The sequence below is a fragment of the Malania oleifera genome, chromosome 6 (genome assembly GCF_029873635.1).
Source record: "Malania oleifera isolate guangnan ecotype guangnan chromosome 6, ASM2987363v1, whole genome shotgun sequence".
NCBI classification, from domain to species: domain Eukaryota; kingdom Viridiplantae; phylum Streptophyta; class Magnoliopsida; order Santalales; family Ximeniaceae; genus Malania; species Malania oleifera.
Window position 1 is genome coordinate 40,418,991 of NC_080422.1, and position 6,000 is coordinate 40,424,990.

Consider the following 6,000-nt stretch of genomic DNA (forward strand, 5'->3'; position numbering starts at 1 on the left):
TGAAAACCGAGCCTTATCTCAATTTCGAACCAAAACCTGAAGATACCCGAATCAACGATCCGATCCATAAAACTTGTAGAGAATCCTTCCCTAATCCTTGTGGTAACGTCGGATCTACGATTCCCTCTATATACGGTGAAGAAATCTAGAGAGATAGAGAGTAGGTTGAGTTTTCTTAGTTGAGAAGTAATGAAAATATCTATTTATAACTGAATCTAAGTTTTCTTAGTTAAGAAGTAATGAAAATATCCATTTATATCCCTTTGACCTGACCACTCCTCGTCAACCAGACTCTACACTTCGTCGCTGAGAACTATAAAGACTTTGTCGACGAATCTTGCTTAATTACTAATTTACCCCTCTCTTAATTAATTAATTTCTCTATATCACGGTTCGAGTTCTTACAAAACTAAAAAGATTAGGGAAGAGAGATGCAAACATTTTATAATAGTTCCTCTTTCAAGGCTAACCACCTTGAGATTCCATTAAATCCCTTGCTTTAATGGAAAAAAGGACATCGATGTATCTTTTTCTTTGACTTAGGCAAGAACATCAATTATAAGATTTGAAAACAAAGGAAATTTTCCTCACAAGGAAAGATATATAATTTAAAACACAAAATGTAATTACAAAAACTCTCTCAAGAATATCAAATTAAGGCAAAAGAGTCTTGGCATTGTTCTCTTTGAGGAAGACGAGCAAATGAAAAGATTAGTGGGAAATTAAGAGTATTTGGATGCACAAATATGATAGCAAAAGACACTTTTAAGTTTCTTAGAGGGTATATATATAGAATTCGGGGTCAACTATAGTAGTAGATGTTAAGCAAATATGGAAATAGAAAAAATGGAAATGGAATTTAATGACCTTAAAGAGGATGAGCTGCAGCGGAGGAGCCAACTTTCATATGCTGGAATGATAATGCCTACGTGCTAAAATAACCCATTAAATATCTCAATTACTTCTTTCCTTTCCTATCTATTCAATATAGTTATATAATGAAACAATTGTACGTGAATGTGAATATAGTGCAAGAAAGTGAGTGAGCAAGGAGTGTAAGAGTGTTGAAGGTGAGAGAGAGAAAAATGTGAGAAGATTTGAGTTGAGTGTGTGTCTCCTCCTCTTGTTTTTCTCCTAGGTTATAGTAAATTTGATATGCTCCGTGGCCGTAGGCAGATTAGACCGAACCACGTATATCTAGTGTTCTTATTTTTGTGCTTATTTTGTTTGTGTGTGTGATTATTGTTCTTAGATCCCTAATAATTGGTATCAGAGTTAGATCGGAGTAAAGTCACTAGATCAGAGCAAAATTTCCAGATCATAGCAAAGTCGCTAGATCGGAGGTCCAAAGAACTATATTGTGCTAATTACATGTCTAAGAAAAATTCTATCTAGGAAAGTGGGACTTAAGCGGTCCATTGTGACCCTCCACTTCCCTTGGAATTTACTTGGTGTAATTTAGTACAATCATAACTGGGCTCCACTGCCACGTCAGCACTAGGCCTTATTGCCACGTCAGCGCCACGTCATCATTAGGTCCCACCTGTCACGTTAGCAGTTAGTTAATAGCGTTAATTATCGTTGTCAGTAACGGCGTCAGAATATTCTGTTAAGTGGAAGCATATTCTGTTAAGTTCAACAAATAGTTGACTGATTTTAACTAGAAGGTTTGACTAGGTTTTCAGAGTCATTTCAAATCTGTTTTTCAAACGACTTGAACCATTTCTAAGGTTTTCGACGGTTCAAAATCCAACCGTGCTATCCGTTTGAGCTGATTCCATCTCTAGATTAACGAATCGATATGTCGAACGAAAAGAGCTCAAAGATCGAGATATTTAACGGCACCAACTTTGATTTTTAAAAGATGCAGATTGAGGACTATTTGTTTGATAAGGAGTTGCACTTACCATTGAAGGGAAAGACAGATTATATGAAGGAGGATGATTGGGAGTTGCTTGATCGAAAAGCTCTCAGAGCTATCAGGATGACGTTGGCAAAGTATGTTGCCTTTAATATCAAGCATATGACAACTACCAAGTCTCTTATGGATTTGCTCTCCAACATGTATGAGCAGCCGTCAGCCGCCAATAAGGTACACTTAATGAAGAAGTTTTTTACCATGAACATGTTCGCAAGTGAAAGTTTTAGTAGACATCTGAATAATTTCAACAAGTTGTTGGATCAACTCACCTAAGTTGAAATCAAGTTTGATAGTGAGACTCATGTCTTACTGATTCTTAGTCAATTGCTTGAGAGTTGGAAAGGTGTTGTTACTGCGATCAGAACTTCTGCAAGAAAATCAAAACTTAACTTTAATGAAGTCGTCGGCATGATTTTGATGAAAGAGATCAGGATGCAGTCAAACAGTGCTTCCACCTTAAGTTCAGCCTTGAATATGGAAGGTCGAGGGAGAGATTTATGGAAACGAAGTGGGCATGGACGATCAAACAATCGTGGCAAATCTAGGACTAGGTGGTTCAAATCCAGAAATCCTAGAGGTTCCCAAGGCACAAAGAACATTGAGTGCTGGAACTATGGAAAGATCAACCATTATAAGAACCATTGCAAAGGTCTAAGAAAGGAATATGAGGCGAATACAAAAGCAAATGTTGTTTTAGAAGAAGGTGATAAGTTGATATGCTCTTTTGAGAGCAAAAAGGAGTCTTGGGTCTTAGAATCTAGAGCCTCATTTCATGTCACTTCCAGTAAAGATTGCCTAGAGGAGTATATACCAGGTGACTTTGGTAAGGTATACCTTGGCAATGATCAACCTTGCAACATAGTTGACAAGGGAATTATGAAGATCAAGATGAATGGGTCAGTATGGAAGCTGAATGATGTCAAATATATTCTAGATCTGAGAAAGAACTTGATCTCAGTTGGACAACTGGCACATGAGGGATACACCACAACATTCATTGGTGATGAATGGAAGATTTCAAAAGGTGCACTGATGAAGTGGAACACTTTATGTGATTTCTAATGCCTGTATGTCTATTTTAGTTGCTATAGAAAATGATGATAGCAACATTTGACATCAACGACTTGGTCACATGAGTGAGAAGGGACTCAAGGCAATGCATTCAAAGGGAAATTTGAGTGATCTATGGTCAGTAGAGATTGATAACCGTCTCATCCACAGGTAGAAGGAATTACTTTGTGACATTTATTGACGATCGTTCTCAGAAGGTATGAGTTTACTTTCTGAAATAAAAATCTGATGTCTCTAATGCTTCAAAGATTTGGAAAGCAATGGTTAAAAATGAAATTGGTTTGAAGATCAAGAAGTTGAGAATTGATAACGGTGGTGAGTATGAAGACACCGAGTTCAAGAAATTCAACTATGAGCATGAAATTAAGATGAAAATAACTGTGCCAGGTACGCCTCAACACAATGGCATAGTAGAGCGAATGAACCGATCATTGACTAAAAAAGCCAGAAGCATGTGTATGCAGTCAGGCTTACCAAAGCAGTTCTGGGCAGAAACAATCAACACAACAACATACTTGATTAACAAGAGTCCATCAGTACCGTCAGACTACAGTCTACCAGAAGAGGTACGGAGCAGAAAAGAGGTGAGACTTTCACAATTGAAAGTTTTTGGTTGTGTAGCATATGTGCATGTTAGTGATCATGTCAGAAACAAGCTAATCCAAAGTCCTGGAAATGCCCCTTCGTCGGTTACGGTGAAGATGAGTACGGGTATCGCATTTGGGATGATGAGAAAAGGAAGGTAATCAAAAGCAGAGATGTGATCTTTAATGAAAAGGTGATGTACAAAGACAAACACACAATAGAACCAACAAAACCTGCAGAACCAATTTATAATGAAACAACCTATGTAGACTTAGATAATGTCCTAGATGGTTTCAGGACACAACACACTGAGAATCCTCAGGCAGAGGAGACACAATAGCAAAACGTCGAGATTCCTCAGGCGGAGGAACTTGTGGTGCAGATTGTCGCACCACTGCCTCCTACTTTAGCTACGGAGCTTAGGAGATCTTCTCGGTTGCATGTACCAAATAATAGGTATATGAATAATTTACTTCTTACAGATGGAGGAGAACCTGAATGCTATGATGAAGCATGTCAGGCGGGAGATTCGAGCAAGTGGGAGCTTACAATGAAGGACGAGATGATGTTCCTCAACTCCAACAAAACGTGGGAATTAGCTGAGTTGCCCGAAGGTAAGAAAGTCCTTCATAACAAGTTGGTGTACAAGATCAAAGAGGAGCATGAAGGATCCAAGAGGTACATAACTCGATTGGTAGTCAAAGGCTTCGAGCAGAAGGAAGGAATTGACTACACTGACATCTTTGTACCGGTTGTGAAATTAACAACCATCATATCAGTCTTGAGCATTGTTGCCTTGGAGGGCCTACATCTCGAGCAGTTGGATGTGAAGACGAAATTTCTTCACAGTGATCTTGATGAGAGGATTTACATGCAACAGTCAGAAGGATTCTCAGTAAAAGGTAAGGAGGATCTTGTGTGAATATTGAAGAAGAGCTTGTGCGGTCTCAAACAAACTCCCAGGCAATGGTACAAAAAATTTAATAGCTTTATGTGCGGGAAAGATTTTCAAAAGTGCAATGCCGACCACTATTACTACTTCAAGAGGTATCGGTCTAGTTATATCATTCTATTACTATATGTCGATGACATGTTAGTTGTAGGACCTGATATAAAAAAGATCAGGAAATTAAAGTAGCAAATGTCAGAGGAGTTTGACATGAAGGACTTGGGTTCAGCCAAGTAGATACTTGAGATGTGGATCTCTAGAGATAAGCAACGGGGAACGTTGCGGTTATCTCAGTCAGAGTATATTAGCCGTGTTTTATAGAGATTCAACATGAGCGGTGCCGAAGCAGTAAATATGCCATTGGCCGGTCACTTTCGTCTCTCCAAGGATCAGGCTCCCCAGACAGATGAAGAGAAGGAATTCATGACTAAGATACCTTACCCCTCAACCATTGGAAGTCTCATGTATGTCATGGTTGGTACTAGACTAGACATTGGTCAAGCAATGGGAGTTGTTAGCAGGTTTATGTCAAATCCAGAGAAGACTCACTAGGAAGCAATGAAGTGGATTTTGAGATATCTACGTGGCATTATGGATAAGTGTACATGTTTTGGAAAAGTAGATTTGAAAATTCGAGGGTATGTTGATGCCGAATTTGCTAGTGAAATTGATCATCGTAGAAGCATCATCGGATATGTGTTCACTGTTGGCACAATAGCTGTTAGTTGGATGTCGCAAATATAAAAGATTATTGTCCTATCCATTACAGAAGCTGAGTATGTAGCAGTGACAGAAGCCAATAAAGAGATGATTTGGTTTCAAGGTTTATTGACTGAGCTCAAAATAAAGCAGGAGAGGAATTTTTTGCATAGCGACAGTCAGAGTGCGATATATGTCACGACCCAAAAATTCCCTGATACCATACTATGACAACCCGAACCCAAAGTGGGTTCTAGGATTACTTGTCCCATAACTCATATATAACTCATGTAGCGGAAACATATTCATAAACTAGGAACACAATACCAGAGTTCTGCTACCATTATATATACATAAGTGACTCTCCAAAAGTACTATCACATCCCCACCAGACTAAATACATAACTGTCTGTATACAAAATAGTGTCTCACCGGAACTAGCTTTATATCAAACTATCTAAATCTCGTCTCAGAGCCTCTTAAGCTTGATCTATGGTATTCCCTGAAATGTTAAAATATCATTAGGGCAAGACACCTCTCAGTAAGAAAGAATAAATTATTATCAATATGTGGCAAATGAGTTCTTAGCATGAGTAAAATATATAACCATTAATTTAGCTGTAAAGAAACTACATTTAAACTGTAACTCACACCTATAATTGAAAATATATTTATCTTCTACTCAAACATACTTTAACTTAATAAATAAACCTGTTTTCATAAATCTGTATAAATATATTCATAGTATAATTTCTTTTCTTTCCTTCCTTGATGG